General features: G+C 44.5%; 14 non-coding genes across 14 annotated transcripts; all 14 read left to right on the plus strand.

Annotated features, from left to right (window-relative positions):
- Nucleotides 1-4,534: 4,534 nt before the first annotated feature.
- Nucleotides 4,535-4,606, plus strand: trnag-ucc. Its single transcript has one exon. It is a non-coding gene; the product is annotated as a tRNA-Gly (tRNA).
- Nucleotides 4,607-4,860: 254 nt separating this feature from the next.
- Nucleotides 4,861-4,942, plus strand: trnas-aga. Its single transcript has one exon. It is a non-coding gene; the product is annotated as a tRNA-Ser (tRNA).
- Nucleotides 4,943-5,431: 489 nt separating this feature from the next.
- On the plus strand, nt 5,432-5,513 carry trnas-aga. The gene has a single exon. It is a non-coding gene; the product is annotated as a tRNA-Ser (tRNA).
- Nucleotides 5,514-7,429: 1,916 nt separating this feature from the next.
- On the plus strand, nt 7,430-7,501 carry trnag-ucc. The gene has a single exon. It is a non-coding gene; the product is annotated as a tRNA-Gly (tRNA).
- Nucleotides 7,502-7,925: 424 nt separating this feature from the next.
- trnas-aga lies at nt 7,926-8,007 on the plus strand. Its single transcript has one exon. It is a non-coding gene; the product is annotated as a tRNA-Ser (tRNA).
- A 1,765-nt stretch (nt 8,008-9,772) lies between these two features.
- On the plus strand, nt 9,773-9,844 carry trnag-ucc. The gene has a single exon. It is a non-coding gene; the product is annotated as a tRNA-Gly (tRNA).
- Nucleotides 9,845-10,396: 552 nt separating this feature from the next.
- Nucleotides 10,397-10,478, plus strand: trnas-aga. Its single transcript has one exon. It is a non-coding gene; the product is annotated as a tRNA-Ser (tRNA).
- A 1,243-nt stretch (nt 10,479-11,721) lies between these two features.
- Nucleotides 11,722-11,803, plus strand: trnas-aga. The gene has a single exon. It is a non-coding gene; the product is annotated as a tRNA-Ser (tRNA).
- Nucleotides 11,804-12,292: 489 nt separating this feature from the next.
- Nucleotides 12,293-12,374, plus strand: trnas-aga. Its single transcript has one exon. It is a non-coding gene; the product is annotated as a tRNA-Ser (tRNA).
- Nucleotides 12,375-14,290: 1,916 nt separating this feature from the next.
- Nucleotides 14,291-14,362, plus strand: trnag-ucc. The gene has a single exon. It is a non-coding gene; the product is annotated as a tRNA-Gly (tRNA).
- Nucleotides 14,363-14,786: 424 nt separating this feature from the next.
- trnas-aga lies at nt 14,787-14,868 on the plus strand. Its single transcript has one exon. It is a non-coding gene; the product is annotated as a tRNA-Ser (tRNA).
- Nucleotides 14,869-16,633: 1,765 nt separating this feature from the next.
- On the plus strand, nt 16,634-16,705 carry trnag-ucc. The gene has a single exon. It is a non-coding gene; the product is annotated as a tRNA-Gly (tRNA).
- Nucleotides 16,706-17,121: 416 nt separating this feature from the next.
- Nucleotides 17,122-17,203, plus strand: trnas-aga. The gene has a single exon. It is a non-coding gene; the product is annotated as a tRNA-Ser (tRNA).
- A 431-nt stretch (nt 17,204-17,634) lies between these two features.
- trnag-ucc lies at nt 17,635-17,706 on the plus strand. Its single transcript has one exon. It is a non-coding gene; the product is annotated as a tRNA-Gly (tRNA).
- The last annotated feature ends 273 nt before the right edge of the window (nt 17,707-17,979 follow it).

A 17,979-nucleotide genomic window follows, 5' to 3' on the forward strand; every position in this document is an offset into this window, starting at 1 on the left:
AGTAAATGTACACTGTTATACAAGCTGTACACTGACTACTTTACACTGTAGCCAAGTGTCATTTCTTCAGTGTTAGTGATATAATAAAATATTTTCCATAAACGTGAGGGGTGTACACATTTTGTTTGTCTATTACTGTAACAGCTGTTTTTGTAACAACAACACTGCTTTTAAGAGCTATGAAAATAAAACATGGAATAAAGACACTTTTATTTTTTTTGACCAATCGTAACAATAGTGTTACATTCCCAAAACAGTAATGTTAGCTAGGAAGTGGTTGAATGTTAATGTTAGTTGTAACAGAAGCTTTGCAATGTACCTCCTTTAACATAATAATGTATTTGTACTTGAATGTATATGCTGCTATAATGACCTAATTTCCCCTTAAGGCTCAAAGTTACTTAGTATCTGTCTAATCTGTGGAAGAAAGTTGATTTTTGAGTCTTATTTCTAACCCATCAAATCTTGGAAAATGCGACGTGCAATCCGAAAGCGTCAGTATTTGCTGAGTTGGGAATGAGACTCAAAAGCCAACTTGAACTAAATGAGCATTACACATTTGTCCTGTGGGCTCTTTTGTTTTTGTAAGTCTGAACTTATTTTTCTTTACTTACAACGACGGCCTGACATGAGGTCACATTTGATTCGACAACCGACTACTGTCAGCTGTGCCGAAGGCCTCCATGTCCTAATCTATTGAGTTTCCAATAGAGGACAATGAATGTTGATGAGTCACGGCACCTTTAGTGGCCCCTCTTCTCCCCCTATATGCAGCCTCATTACTCATATGTCGTCCTCGCTGTATCACATTTTGCTGCTGCCAAGAATCCACTTCCCTGTGGGGTCATTACTGCTCCCTCTCATGCCCACTCCTACTCCTCCCCTTCTTCCAACATCTGTGATTCCTAGCTTTCCTCTCTCTCCTCCTCCCACCTGTGTGCCCACTTTGCATGGTGGTGACTGGGTGAGGCAGCAGTCTACCCTCCATGAGCATTAATGGGACCAGCAACCCCATCTGTCCCATCAGTAACCCCATTGTGCCTGCTGGATGCCATCTGTTGCCAACACATCCCTCAACATTGCCGAGGAAGACAATATGGACAAGAGGAAGGAGAGGTGAGAGAGAGGAAAAAAAGAAGGACATTAGTCCAGGAAATGAGGGGAGGGAATGGAACATTAATAATGAACATTAAGCATACAACTCCTGTACTGAAGACATTTGTGTCAGGCCTGGACTAAAAGGAGGACTCGGATGCAGGGCAGATTCAAAATTCAACAGGCTTTTATTCTGAAATTTCAGGCATCAAGACAAAGCGATAACCAAATAGGCTATAAAACCTGAACCTGACTACGCCACCAGAACGAGAATGAAACCAAAAGATAAAAAGGAGAAAACAAAACCACACCAATGGTGGGAACTCAACGAGAACCAGAGAATACAAAACTAAATCTGACTAATCTCAAAACTAATCATTTACAACAGAAATCTGTCATAGGGAGGAAAACACGCCTAAAAAACTAAAAAGTCTATACACAAAAGAAATCAAAATCCCTCCAAAAGGGAGGAAAGCAAACAACTAAACTGAAAACTGTGAGCTGAGCTACACTATCAAAAGGTTACAACAAAAAAAATCACTCTACTCGGGGCACAAAAATGACAGAAACAAAAACCAATGAACTTCAAACAATACTCGACAAGACTGTGATGCTTAGCGAGACGAGGCTGTGACGAAGGGCTTAGGTGAAGACAAAACACTTTGGCACAAGACGAGGGGAGACACAGACTTAAATACACAGAAGGGTAATTGGGGAACAGGTGGAAACAATCAGGGATCGGGGAGACGTCAGACTGGAGACACATGAGGAAGGGCAAGTGACCTGAAACGAGAGGAGAGTCAGAATTTTCAAAATAAAACAGGAAGTTCACAAGACAAAACACCCAAGACAAGATGAACCTCACCGCTGTGTGACAATTTGTCACTCTGTGGAGCACTATGTGATTGATTCATTCAAAATTAAAGCTGACAATACCAATAGAGTTTGATCTTTAACTGGCAGTTACAGTCAGATCATTGTAAGCCGGATAACACATGAATTAACAAATTGAAGCCCTTGCCAATTAAGGTCACACAATGTTGATTAAGCATATCGCTGCCAGGTAAACATCTCTGTATGTTCAAGGCTCACGGTAAGATTTTTGTCATTATACACAGGGTTTTATAACAAAGTGGGAGTTTCTAACTTTCTAAGTCCTTCATTCTACACAAACATATAACACATATACATACACATAGAGATTAGGCTATAAATACAAGCAGTATACACAAACGTATCTAAACAGCAGCAACAAGATGGGGATGGTAATATGGTCGTCACCTTCATATTAACGGTTCAACATCTGCTAAACACTGTCCATCAACTTTGACTGCATGTGAGCACCAAGCATCAATGACAGCCAAGCTCCATCGTAATATTATTAATGTTAAACTCGCTTCAAACTCCATTGCATAGCGGACCGAAGCGGAGCTAACTAGTTAGCCTGTTTCCAGCTGACTTCACCATTCTCGTAGGCAACTGTAATTACTATCAAACTGCGGCAACACTTTTCGGTGGCTCGGGTGCAGTTGCTGGGTCGGGTATGGTTGGGACTGATCCTTTTACAAGGGTCAGTGTCGAGGCAAAGCCAGCTTTGTACTCACCCTCATTACTGAAGCAGTCTGATGTGAACCGATTAGCACACACACAAGCTAACACGAACCGTAGCCAGCTTGTTGTCTTAAAATATGAAATGCAACCACTGTCTCTTCTGTTGTTCTGTAGCTGGGACAGAATATAGGCACTGATGTTGATTTTTACAACCAACAACAGAGCTGTTAGCGTGTCGAGCTTTAAGCGACAACATTATGAAACACTGCTGTCTCACTGCTGGACACACCGAACTTCACCTCGGAGATGAACGCCCCCCTCTCAGATATCTCCTATCACCACGCAGAGGAGGTCGGCCTATGATAATGACTCCTTTCCTTACGTAACGACAGGAGCAGAATCTGAACAGCCTGTAGGAGCGCCATGTTACCAGTGGGTGGGCTGCAGAGACCATGTAGGAAATGCTTGTTTTCGTCATTCTGGGAGTTGGCAGGCTCAGGGAGGACCAGCATATATATGTAGAGACCAGAGAAAACGTGTTTTTTATGATATGGGACCTTTAAAGTGAGGTTAAAATACCTACTTTGGTCACAACAAACACAACTGGAAAACTGGGTGTTTCAAGGTTACACATCACACCCATGTAAGTGGCATCCTGGACAAACATTTGGTTTAGTCAAGCTGTGATCTCACATTGTCTTGTTCGTACATCAGGTGTTAAAATGGGATTTAAGATGAAGAAATAGAAACTTCAGTAAATGAATGTGGAATCAAACTGTCATACAAAATTCTGCACGGCTTGGCTCAAACATCGCAGTGAAGGAACAAGCTTGGAAAAAGAAGAAAAATATGTTTTTGAGTTGAGGAAGGCTTTAAATATTTACAATCTAACAACAAGGGACCCCTGGATCCAGTTGAGCTTGTCTGTAAGACCAGCTTGGCCGCTTTCACATAAACCCAGGCAAACTGTGAAAGCCAAACCAGAGCACAAGCAGCAATAAACCTCTTGGATATACAGACATTGTCTTGTCTGTCTTTATCTTTTAGTGTTCAGTTCAACAAGGTGTTTATAACACATCCAACTTAGATTTCAATGCAAGTTTGCTATCACTTAGTCATTTTAACTAAATTATCAATGAGTAAACAAACTTTCTTCAGCTTGGCTTGTTTTTTTTTTTTACATGTGCACTTGTGAATTACAGTGTACAGATGAGGAAGCCATTTTGCACAGATACGTTGTTTGAAAATCAGACACACTGACACTGTAAGAAAAAATGTGTTCTGTCTTACTGCAGTCTGGTCTTTCACTGTAAATGCCAGTTCAAAGATATGATATATGATATACTATGGGACTTCTTCAGGACCTCCTTACTACAGAGCCCTGGAGGTGACATGGATGTTTTTTTTAAATCTCACAAGTTCGACTTATTATCTCACGAGCGCGAGATACAGTAAGTTGCATGTGTGAGATAATAACTCGCACTCGCCAGATAGTAAGTAAGATGCAGTGGCACTCTGGCTCAAATTACTGAATAAAGTGAACACTGTGGTGTTAACTCGACAATAGTGGGATGCAGGAATCATGAACAAGTGTTGTTTACTTCAACTTCATGTAACATAGTTCTCCGTCGCAGTGTCGTATTGTCGTTATCGTCACCATCTTGTGTGTTAACAGAGTGTTAACTACCACCAGCCTTATATAACAGCATCCTCTTGTGGTATAGAGCATTATTACACTTGAATGGGCCAGCGCTTTAACACTAGAGACACCCGCTTATTGCATCTCAAGCAAGCGCAGAACGTAAACACTACTGTGGAGCTCGCACCACGTCAAAGTGGCGTGTTTAGAAAGTGCTGAGTCGACAGCCTGAATCCCCACCTCCACATGGCGATGGTGGTATAGTGGTGAGCATAGCTGCCTTCCAAGCAGTTGACCCGGGTTCGATTCCCGGCCATCGCAAAGAGTGCTTTTAGTCTTTAGGTGATGAAGATGCGCACATGGTAGGCAGCGGCACATTAAGGCAGCACACCGGCATCCGGCGTGTCCAGCCCTTTAATGTTAACAATAAGCCGCAGCCACGTTAGCTAAGGGATGTGCTAGTGCTAACAGGCTTGACACACTGGATGCCGAGTTCATGCATAGTTCTTATGAGCAAGAACTATGCATGAACTATGTGTAACCATTCTGTACCACATGTTACCCGAGCTACATAGGTTGTCGTGGCCGAGTGGTTAAGGCGATGGACTAGAAATCCATTGGGGACTCCCCGCGCAGGTTCGAATCCTGCTGACAACGGGAGTTTTGGTGGGATTCTACCAATGACCACCATGCTAGTGAGGGTTACGTGGCCTCATCACAATATCCAGACAGCAGTATTTGCGGGTGATGTCGCGCCAAGTCTGTGATTGCTGAAGGCCCTCTAAACTGCTCTGAATCCGTTTAAACAGGTTGAACTGCTCCCAGAGGGTGCATGAGATGCACCCGTGGCTGCTACGTTGCGTTATCTAGAGATTTGCTGTCTCGCCTATTTCTACAGTGACACAGGTGCAGTTTTTGGCAAAAAGCTACCTGAAAACGACCTGTAGACGGTCATATGGACATCAGGCCAGCATTTTACTGCAGTTTTAATCTCTGTGTGTGGACTCACACTGGACAGGTTGAGATTTAGTTATGTGTGGAATGTTTCACAGCGATGTCAACATTGTTTACATAATGTGTGTCCTCATAAGTAATGGTGTTGTAGCACCAAGCATTCAAAACGTGTAGGACTGTGTAGCTAAACAGGTTGTCGTGGCCGAGTGGTTAAGGCGATGGACTAGAAATCCATTGGGGTCTCCCCGCGCAGGTTCGAATCCCGCCGACAACGTAAGTTTTAGTGTGATTCTACCAATGACCACCCTATATACATATCGCAATATGCATATCGTGCATGTGGCCACATCACAATATACAGATTGTGGTATTTACAGGTGTTCTTGCTCTAAGTCTGTGATTGCTGCAGACCCTCTGAATATGCTCTCCATACCGCATTGGCATAATAACCCATTAGACTGCAGCTATGGTGCTGCAAATCTGAATGTTCGAGTCTCTACTTGAATACTGTAACCTGGACTACATAGAATTCTGAACCGTCATCTGTATAGCTCTAAAGTCAGTCATCCTAATGCAGCCGAGTCTGTATGGTTTATCCTCCTTTCTCTCACGTTTCCTCTGATCCTGTCTTAGTCACATTCTAATTCTAAGTATGGTGGAAAGTTTAAAATCTCGCAAGTGCGACTTATTATCTCACGCGCGCGAGATACAGTAAGTTACATGTGTGAGATAATAACTCGCACTCGCGAGATAGTAAGTAAGATGCAGTGGCACTTTGACTCAAATGACTGAATAAAGTGAACACTGTGGTGTTAACTCGACAATAGTGGGATGCAGGAATCATGAACAAGTGTTGTTTACTTCTCCATCGTATTGTCGTTATCGTCACCATCTTGTGTGTTAACAGCGTGTTAACTACCACCAGCCTTATATAACAGCGTCCTCTTGTGGTATAGAGCATTATTACACGCTCTTCTTAATGCTGTAGAATGCTCCATTCACTTGATTGGGCCTTCCCAATGTTCGGCGGTCAGTTATTTTCCTATAACTGACCGTATTTGATCGTTGTCAAGGAAAGTGGCCTTTTTTCCTCTGATTCACGTATTTCGTATCACTCCGCGCTCTAGAATCTTTGCTCCGCAAGTGGTCCGGTCACTTATCACCCCAGCGTCTTCAGTTGCTAAGCGACGTCAGCTGATCTGTAGTCTACTTCATATTGGAAAAAACATACTCCTAGGCCACTAGTATGGATGAGTTTCACATTAACTTTAATATTTTAGAAAAATACGGTGATTTTGAGTCTTGGAAAAAGGCTGAGTTGTCGCCACGGTCAAGCAAAGACAAAGAGAGGAAAGCAGTGACGATGGAGAAGCAAAATGGCATCAGTTAGGCGAACTATATTTCTCTGCTGAAAAACACTATGAATGGTAACACACTGTGTAAAGTATTTTTTCGTGCTGGCAAGCAACTGTGTAATAAGCGGGATAATGTATAGAACTGCGGTCATTGGGATGGATCAGACCCCTCCCACTGCATGAAAAGTGGGATTTTCCTCCCCGTAAACGCCTGAAAATCTCCCTAATTTGGGGCAGTTAACAGCAATTTACAGCCTGCAAACGCCGCTTTTGTCTGTGCCACATACTGACGGAAACGAACCATGATGTATGTGAAGCTCCCAGAGGTGCAAACGGCTCCAATTTGCATTTGAATAGTAGCGAAACCACGCCTTGTTTGTCCTTGATGCTTGGTACTGCACAATGCACTGAGTATGGACACAACACATCTATTAATGCACCTGAAAAATAGTCACACTGACCAAAAACGGGTCTAATCTAATAAGTCTTACCCTCTTTGTTCTCAATCGACTCCGAGCTGATCTCCTCACAGTTTCCGCCTGCGATGCTAGATCTGCTTGTTTGTACCTGAAGCTCCTGCGTACTGTGTGGTAATGTCTTACAGGCAGCTGGAAAACAATTAAAAGGGGGTGGTATGAATAAAGTTTCATTTTGATCGAAAGTAAAGAGCGCTGCGTGCATGAACCTCTAGTCCAGCGTCTTTAACACTAGAGCCACCCACTTATTGCATCTCGAGCAAGCGCAGAACGTAAACACTACTGTGGAGCTGGCACCACGTCAAAGTGGTGTGTTTAGAAAGTGCTGAGCCGACTGCCTAAATCCCTGCCTCCACGTGGCGATGGTGGTATAGTGGTGAGCATAGCTGCCTTCCAAGCAGTTGACCCGGGTTCGATTCCCGGCCATCGCAAAAAGAGCATTAGTCTTTAGGTGATGAAGATGTGCACATGGCAGGCAGCGGCACACTAACGCAGCACACCGGCATCCGGCGTGTCCAGCCCTTTAATGTTAACAATAGGCTGCAGCCACACTAGCCAAGGGATGTGCTAATGCTAGTGCTAACAGGATGGACACACTGGTTGCCCGCGTACGTCATTTTCCATTATGAGCGACAAAGCGCGAGGGGGAGAGAGAGGGAGGTAAGGAAGGATAGAAAAATGAAAGAGAGAAACTGCCCCTCACCTGTTGTGTGTGTGAGACATATTCTACACATACACACACTCACAACTGTAGTAAAACTCTGGTATGATGTGTGCATTTTGTGTTTTCTTGTAATTAATGGTATTATAACAATGTGTAACCATTCTGTACTACATCTTACCTGAGCTACACAGGTTGTCGTGGCCGAGTGGTTAAGGCGATGGGCTAGAAATCCATTGGGGTCTCCCCGCGCAGGTTCGAATCCTGCCGACAACGTAAGTTTTAGTGTGATTCTACCAATGACCACCCTATATACATATCGCAATATGCATATTGTGCATGTGGCCACATCACAATATACAGATTGTGGTATTTACAGGTGTTCTTGCTCTAAGTCTGTGATTGCTGCAGACCCTCTGAATATGCTCTCCATACCGCATTGGCATAATAACCCATTAGACTGCAGCTATGGTGCTGCAAATCTGAATGTTCGAGTCAGTACTTGAATACAGTATATCTGTAACCTGGACTACATAGAATTCTGAACTGTAAGTTGCATGTGTGAGATAATAACTCGCACTCGCGAGATAGTAAGTAAGATGCAGTGGCACTTTGACTCAAATGACTGGATAAAGTGAACACTGTGGTGTTAACTCGACAATAGTGGGATGCAGGAATCATGAACAAGTGTTGTTTACTTCTCCATAGCAGTGTCGTATTGTCGTTATCGTCACCATCTTGTGTGTTAACAGCGTGTTAACTGCCACCAGCCTTATATAACAGCGTCCTCTTGTGGTATAGAGCATTATTACACGCTCTTCTTAATGCTGTAGAATGCTCCATTCACTTGATTGGGCCTTCCCAATGTTCGGCGGTCAGTTATTTTCCTATGACCGACCGCTAAGCATATTTGATCGTTGTCAAGGAAAGTGGCCTTTTTTCCTCTGATTCACGTATTTCGTATCACTCCGCGCTCTAGAATCTTTGCTCCGCAAGTGGTCCGGTCACTTATCACCCCAGCGTCTTCAGCTGCTAAGCGACGTCAGCTGATCTGTAGTCTACTTCATATTGGAAAAAACATACTCTTAGGCCACTAGTATGGATGAGTTTCACATTAACTTTAATATTTTAGAAAAATACGGTGATTTTGAGTCTTGGAAAAAGGTTGAGTTGTCGCCATGGTCAAGCAAAGACAAAGAGAGGAAAGCAGTGACGATGGAGAAGCAAAATGGCATCAGTTAGGCGAACTATATTTCTCTGCTGAAAAACACTGAATGGTAACACACTGTGAAGTTTTTTTTCGTGCTGGCAAGTAGCTGTGTAATAAGCGGGATAATGTATAGAACGGCGGTCATTATTGGGACGGATCGGACCCCTCCCACTGCATGAAAAGTGGGATTTTCCTCCCCGTAAACGCCTGAAAATCTCCCTAATTTTGGGCAGTTAACGGCAATTTACAGCCTGCAAACGCCACTTTCGTCTGTGCCACATACTGACGGAAACGAACCATGATGTATGTGAAGCTCCCAGAGGTGCAAATGGCTCCAATTTGCATTTGAATAGTAGCGAAACCACGCCTTGTTTGTCCTTGATACTTGGTACTGCGCAATGCACTGAGTATGGACACAACACATCTATTAATGCACCTGAAAAATAGTCACACTGACCAAAAACGGACCTAATCTAATAAGTCTTACCCTCTTTGTTCTCGGTCGACTCCGAGCTGATCTCCTCACAGTTTCCGTCTGCGATGCTAGATCTGCTTGTTTGTACCTGAAGCTCCTGCGTACTGTGTGGTAATGTCTTACAGGCAGCTGGAAAACAATTAAAAGGGGGTGGTATGAATAAAGTTTCATTTTGATCGAAAGTAAAGAGAGCTGCGTACATAAACCTCTAGTCCAGCGTCTTTAACACTAGAGCCACCCACTTATTGCATCTCGAGCAAGCGCAGAACGTAAACACTACTGTGGAGCTCGCGCCACGTCAAAGTGGTGTGTTTAGAAAGTGCTGAGCCGACAGCCTGAATTACTGCCTCAACATGGCGATGGTGGTATAGTGGTGAGCATAGCTGCCTTCCAAGCAGTTGACCCGGGTTCGATTCCCGGCCATCGCAAAGAGTGCTTTTAGTCTCTAGGTCACATGTGTCAAACTGATCCAGTAAAGGGCCGCTGTGGCTGCAGTTTTTCATTCCAACCAAGCAAGAACACATCTGATTTGGATCAGCCAACCAATCAGCCAACCAAGTAAGAACACACCTGATTTGGATCAGGTGTGTTCTTGCTTGGTTGGAATGAAAACCTGCAGCCACAGCGGCCCTTTACTGGATCAGTTTGACACCACTGCTCTAGGTGATGAAGATGCGCACATGGCAGGCAGCGGCACATTAACGCAGCACGTCGGCATCCGGCGTGTCCAGCCCTTTAATGTTAACAATAAGCCGCAGCCACGTTAGCTAAGGGATGTGCTAATGCTAGTGCTAATGCTAGTGCTAACAGGATGGACGCACTGGATGCCCGCGTACGTCATTTTCCATTATGAGCAAGAAAACACAAGAGAGTGTGGAGAACATATTCAGAGCAGTTTAGAGGGCCTTCAGCAATCACAGACTTGGCTTATTATAACTATGTGTAACCATTCTGTACCACATGTTACCTGAGCTACACAGGTTGTCGTGGCCGAGTGGTTAAGGCGATGGACTAGAAATCCATTGGGGTCTCCCCGCGCAGGTTCGAATCCTGCCGACAACGTGTCTTTTGGTGGGATTCTACCACTGACCACCATGCTACTGAGGGTTACGTGGCCTCATCACAATATCCAGACAGCAGTATTTGCGGGTGATGTCGCGCCAAGTCTGTGATTGCTGCCCTCTAAACTGCTCTCAAACCATTTAAACAGGCTAAACAGGCTAAACTGCCCTCACAGGGTGCATGAGACGCACCCGTGGCTGCTACGTTGCGTTATCTCGCCTATTTCTACAGTGACACACGTGCAGTTTTTGGCAAAAAGCTACCGTATTTTCACGACCATAAGGCGCACCTAAACGTCTCAAATTTTCTCCAAAATGTGCGGCGCGCCCTATAGTGCAGTGCGCCTAATGTGTTGTTTTTTTGTAAGGCGGATTACATGAGAACGTTGAAGGGTGAAGTGTGAGCGTTATTGTTGTTGTTGTAAGGCGGACGTAACAGAGGACTAGATGAGAACGTTGTGCCGGTATGTACGTCATTGTTTTGGCAACCCCGATAATGGCAAAGAGACACGCTTACGAAGCACAGTTTAAACTGAAAGCTGTCAGTTACGCGGTGGAACATGGGAATCGAGCAGCCGCGAGGGAATACAATATCAATGAATCCATGGTTCGCAAGTGGAGGAAGATGGAAAACGAGCTGCGACAGGTCAAGAAGACGCAGCTGAGTTTCCGCGGACACAAGGCGAGATGGCCCGAGTTGGAAGACCGACTCGAGCAATGGATTGCCGGTCAAAGGACAGCTGGAAGAAGCGTCTCTACAGTCACCATACGACTAAGGGCAGTAACGCTAGCGGAAGAAATGAAAATTGAACATTTTCAAGGAGGTCTGTCTTGGTGCTTTCGCTTCATGAAACGGTGCCATCTTTCCATCCGGGCCAGGATTTCAATAAAGCACAACCAAACTCAGTTTTGCTCCCGCTGCCTTTTTAAATACACACACTAGCATGCATGTGTGTGTTTTACCATGCCCGCGCCCTATGGTCCAGTGCTCCTTATGTATTTGTTAAATACAGAAAAAGCACCCGTAACTGAAACCGCGCCCTATAACCCGGTGCGCTCTATGGTCGTGAAAATACGGTACCTGAAAACGACCTGTAGACGGTCATATGGACATCAGGCCAGCATTTTTCTGCAGTTTATGCAAATTCACAGAGAACAACATTGTTTACATAATGTGTGTCCTCATAAGTAATGGTGTTGTAACACCAAGCATTCAAAACGTGTAGGACTGTGTAGCTAAACAGGTTGTCGTGGCCGAGTGGTTAAGGCGATGGACTAGAAATCCATTGGGGTCTCCCCGCGCAGGTTCGAATCCTGCTGACAACGGGAGTTTTGGTGGGATTCTACCAATGACCACCATGCTAGTGAGGGTTACGTGGCCTCATCACAATATCCAGACAGCAGTATTTGCGGGTGATGTCGCGCCAAGTCTGTGATTGCTGAAGGCCCTCTAAACTGCTCTGAATCCGTTTAAACAGGTTGAACTGCTCCCAGAGGGTGCATGAGATGCACCCGTGGCTGCTACGTTGCGTTATCTAGAGATTTGCTGTCTCGCCTATTTCTACAGTGACACAGGTGCAGTTTTTGGCAAAAAGCTACCTGAAAACGACCTGTAGACGGTCATATGGACATCAGGCCAGCATTTTACTGCAGTTTTAATCTCTGTGTGTGGACTCACACTGGACAGGTTGAGATTTAGTTATGTGTGGAATGTTTCACAGCGATGTCAACATTGTTTACATAATGTGTGTCCTCATAAGTAATGGTGTTGTAGCACCAAGCATTCAAAACGTGTAGGACTGTGTAGCTAAACAGGTTGTCGTGGCCGAGTGGTTAAGGCGATGGACTAGAAATCCATTGGGGTCTCCCCGCGCAGGTTCGAATCCCGCCGACAACGTAAGTTTTAGTGTGATTCTACCAATGACCACCCTATATACATATCGCAATATGCATATCGTGCATGTGGCCACATCACAATATACAGATTGTGGTATTTACAGGTGTTCTTGCTCTAAGTCTGTGATTGCTGCAGACCCTCTGAATATGCTCTCCATACCGCATTGGCATAATAACCCATTAGACTGCAGCTATGGTGCTGCAAATCTGAATGTTCGAGTCTCTACTTGAATACTGTAACCTGGACTACATAGAATTCTGAACCGTCATCTGTATAGCTCCAAAGTCAGTCATCCTAATGCAGCCGAGTCTGTATGGTTTATCCTCCTTTCTCTCACGTTTCCTCTGATCCTGTCTTAGTCACATTCTAATTCTAAGTATGGTGGAAAGTTTAAAATCTCGCAAGTGCGACTTATTATCTCACGCGCGCGAGATACAGTAAGTTACATGTGTGAGATAATAACTCGCACTCGCGAGATAGTAAGTAAGATGCAGTGGCACTTTGACTCAAATGACTGAATAAAGTGAACACTGTGGTGTTAACTCGACAATAGTGGGATGCAGGAATCATGAACAAGTGTTGTTTACTTCTCCATCGTATTGTCGTTATCGTCACCATCTTGTGTGTTAACAGCGTGTTAACTACCACCAGCCTTATATAACAGCGTCCTCTTGTGGTATAGAGCATTATTACACGCTCTTCTTAATGCTGTAGAATGCTCCATTCACTTGATTGGGCCTTCCCAATGTTCGGCGGTCAGTTATTTTCCTATAACTGACCGTATTTGATCGTTGTCAAGGAAAGTGGCCTTTTTTCCTCTGATTCACGTATTTCGTATCACTCCGCGCTCTAGAATCTTTGCTCCGCAAGTGGTCCGGTCACTTATCACCCCAGCGTCTTCAGCTGCTAAGCGACGTCAGCTGATCTGTAGTCTACTTCATATTGGAAAAAACATACTCCTAGGCCACTAGTATGGATGAGTTTCACATTAACTTTAATATTTTAGAAAAATACGGTGATTTTGAGTCTTGGAAAAAGGCTGAGTTGTCGCCACGGTCAAGCAAAGACAAAGAGAGGAAAGCAGTGACGATGGAGAAGCAAAATGGCATCAGTTAGGCGAACTATATTTCTCTGCTGAAAAACACTATGAATGGTAACACACTGTGTAAAGTATTTTTTCGTGCTGGCAAGCAACTGTGTAATAAGCGGGATAATGTATAGAACGGCGGTCATTGGGATGGATCAGACCCCTCCCACTGCATGAAAAGTGGGATTTTCCTCCCCGTAAACGCCTGAAAATCTCCCTAATTTGGCGCAGTTAACAGCAATTTACAGCCTGCAAATGCCGCTTTTGTCTGTGCCACATACTGACGGAAACGAACCATGATGTATGTGAAGCTCCCAGAGGTGCAAACGGCTCCAATTTGCATTTGAATAGTAGCGAAACCACGCCTTGTTTGTCCTTGATGCTTGGTACTGCACAATGCACTGAGTATGGACACAACACATCTATTAATGCACCTGAAAAATAGTCACACTGACCAAAAACGGGTCTAATCTAATAAGTCTTACCCTCTTTGTTCTCAATCGACTCCGAGCTGATCTCCTCACAGTTTCCGCCTGCGATGCTAGATCTGCTTGTTTGTACCTGAAGCTCCTGCGTACTGTGTGGTAATGTCTTACAGGCAGCTGGAAAACAATTAAAAGGGGGTGGTATGAATAAAGTTTCATTTTGATCGAAAGTAAAGAGCGCTGCGTGCATGAACCTCTAGTCCAGCGTCTTTAACACTAGAGCCACCCACTTATTGCATCTCGAGCAAGCGCAGAACGTAAACACTACTGTGGAGCTGGCACCACGTCAAAGTGGTGTGTTTAGAAAGTGCTGAGCCGACTGCCTAAATCCCTGCCTCCACGTGGCGATGGTGGTATAGTGGTGAGCATAGCTGCCTTCCAAGCAGTTGACCCGGGTTTGATTCCCGGCCATCGCAAAAAGAGCATTAGTCTTTAGGTGATGAAGATGTGCACATGGCAGGCAGCGGCACACTAACGCAGCACACCGGCATCCGGCGTGTCCAGCCCTTCAATGTTAACAATAGGCTGCAGCCACACTAGCCAAGGGATGTGCTAATGCTAGTGCTAACAGGATGGACACACTGGTTGCCCGCGTACGTCATTTTCCATTATGAGCGACAAAGCGCGAGGGGGAGAGAGAGGGAGGTAAGGAAGGATAGAAAAATGAAAGAGAGAAACTGCCCCTCACCTGTTGTGTGTGTGAGACATATTCTACACATACACACACTCACAACTGTAGTAAAACTCTGGTATGATGTGTGCATTTTGTGTTTTCTTGTAATTAATGGTATTATAACAATGTGTAACCATTCTGTACTACATCTTACCTGAGCTACACAGGTTGTCGTGGCCGAGTGGTTAAGGCGATGGGCTAGAAATCCATTGGGGTCTCCCCGCGCAGGTTCGAATCCTGCCGACAACGTAAGTTTTAGTGTGATTCTACCAATGACCACCCTATATACATATCGCAATATGCATATTGTGCATGTGGCCACATCACAATATACAGATTGTGGTATTTACAGGTGTTCTTGCTCTAAGTCTGTGATTGCTGCAGACCCTCTGAATATGCTCTCCATACCGCATTGGCATAATAACCCATTAGACTGCAGCTATGGTGCTGCAAATCTGAATGTTCGAGTCAGTACTTGAATACAGTATATCTGTAACCTGGACTACATAGAATTCTGAACTGTAAGTTGCATGTGTGAGATAATAACTCGCACTCGCGAGATAGTAAGTAAGATGCAGTGGCACTTTGACTCAAATGACTGGATAAAGTGAACACTGTGGTGTTAACTCGACAATAGTGGGATGCAGGAATCATGAACAAGTGTTGTTTACTTCTCCATAGCAGTGTCGTATTGTCGTTATCGTCACCATCTTGTGTGTTAACAGCGTGTTAACTGCCACCAGCCTTATATAACAGCGTCCTCTTGTGGTATAGAGCATTATTACACGCTCTTCTTAATGCTGTAGAATGCTCCATTCACTTGATTGGGCCTTCCCAATGTTCGGCGGTCAGTTATTTTCCTATGACCGACCGCTAAGCATATTTGATCGTTGTCAAGGAAAGTGGCCTTTTTTCCTCTGATTCACGTATTTCGTATCACTCCGCGCTCTAGAATCTTTGCTCCGCAAGTGGTCCGGTCACTTATCACCCCAGCGTCTTCAGCTGCTAAGCGACGTCAGCTGATCTGTAGTCTACTTCATATTGGAAAAAACATACTCTTAGGCCACTAGTATGGATGAGTTTCACATTAACTTTAATATTTTAGAAAAATACGGTGATTTTGAGTCTTGGAAAAAGGTTGAGTTGTCGCCATGGTCAAGCAAAGACAAAGAGAGGAAAGCAGTGACGATGGAGAAGCAAAATGGCATCAGTTAGGCGAACTATATTTCTCTGCTGAAAAACACTGAATGGTAACACACTGTGAAGTTTTTTTTCGTGCTGGCAAGTAGCTGTGTAATAAGTGGGATAATGTATAGAACGGCGGTCATTATTGGGACGGATCGGACCCCTCCCACTGCATGAAAAGTGGGATTTTCCTCCCCGTAAACGCCTGAAAATCTCCCTAATTTTGGGCAGTTAACGGCAATTTACAGCCTGCAAACGCCACTTTCGTCTGTGCCACATACTGACGGAAACGAACCATGATGTATGTGAAGCTCCCAGAGGTGCAAACGGCTCCAATTTGCATTTGAATAGTAGCGAAACCACGCCTTGTTTGTCCTTGATACTTGGTACTGCGCAATGCACTGAGTATGGACACAACACATCTATTAATGCACCTGAAAAATAGTCACACTGACCAAAAACGGACCTAATCTAATAAGTCTTACCCTCTTTGTTCTCGGTCGACTCCGAGCTGATCTCCTCACAGTTTCCGTCTGCGATGCTAGATCTGCTTGTTTGTACCTGAAGCTCCTGCGTACTGTGTGGTAATGTCTTACAGGCAGCTGGAAAACAATTAAAAGGGGGTGGTATGAATAAAGTTTCATTTTGATCGAAAGTAAAGAGAGCTGCGTACATAAACCTCTAGTCCAGCGTCTTTAACACTAGAGCCACCCACTTATTGCATCTCGAGCAAGCGCAGAACGTAAACACTACTGTGGAGCTCGCGCCACGTCAAAGTGGTGTGTTTAGAAAGTGCTGAGCCGACAGCCTGAATTACTGCCTCAACATGGCGATGGTGGTATAGTGGTGAGCATAGCTGCCTTCCAAGCAGTTGACCCGGGTTCGATTCCCGGCCATCGCAAAGAGTGCATTAGTCTTTAGGTGATGAAGGTGTGCACATGGCAGGCAGCGGCACATTAACGCGGCATCCGGCGTGTCCAGCCCTTTAATGTTAACAATAGGCTGCAGCCACACTAGCCAAGGGATGTGCTAATGCTAGTGCTAACAGGCTTGACACACTGGTTGCCCGCGTACGTCATTTTCCGTTATGAGCGACAAAGCGCGAGGGGGAGAGAGAGGGAGGTAAGGAAGGATAGAAAAATGAAAGAGAGAAACTGCCCCTCACCTGTTGTGTGTGTGAGACATATTCTACACATACACACACTCACAACTGTAGTAAAACTCTGGTATGATGTGTGCATAATGTGTTTTCTTGTAATTAATGGTATTATAACAATGTGTAACCATTCTGTACTACATCTTACCTGAGCAACACAGGTTGTCGTGGCCGAGTGGTTAAGGCGATGGACTAGAAATCCATTGGGGTCTCCCCGCGCAGGTTCGAATCCTGCCGACAACGTAAGTTTTAGTGTGATTCTACCAATGACCACCCTATACATGTCGCAATATGCATATTGTGCATGTGGCCACATCACAATATACAGATTGTGGTATTTACAGGTGTTCTTGCTCTAAGTCTGTGATTACGGCAGACCCTCTGAATATGCTCTCCATACCGCATTGGCATAGTAACCCATTAGACTGCAGCTATGGTGCAGCAAATCTGAATGTTCGAGTCAGTACTTGAATACAGTGGATCTGTAACCTGGACTACATAGAATTCTGAACCATCATCTGTATAGCTCTAAAGTCAGTCATCCTAATGCAGCTGAGTCTGTATGGTTTATCCTCCTTTCTCTCACATTTCCTCTGATCCCGTCTTAGTCACATTCTAATTCTAAGTCTGGTGGAAAGTGCTGACTCTGCAGCCTGAATTGCCACCTTCTTGTAGCGATGGTGGTATAGTGGTGAGCATAGCTGCCTTCCAAGCAGTTGACCCGGGTTCGATTCCCGGCCATCGCAGATAGCATTTCTTTTTTTGATACACATGCTTCAGTCTTGTTGGAGACACTTTTAGTAGACAAACTGCTGTTGACAACTATATTTGAGGCTTTTTACCTCCACTAACCAACATAGATATCACTGTGGATCACTTGGTACACTGATGGGGCACTAACAAAGGACAGCTGAAGATGCTAACATTTGTAATTTCAGAGAGAAAAACCCAGTTTGGCATATATAGAAGGTAAAGTTCTTGTAATTAATTCAATGATGTATAAATATTTTCTGGGTTTG

The sequence above is a fragment of the Acanthopagrus latus genome, chromosome 19, assembly GCF_904848185.1.
Source record: "Acanthopagrus latus isolate v.2019 chromosome 19, fAcaLat1.1, whole genome shotgun sequence".
NCBI lineage: Eukaryota > Metazoa > Chordata > Actinopteri > Spariformes > Sparidae > Acanthopagrus > Acanthopagrus latus.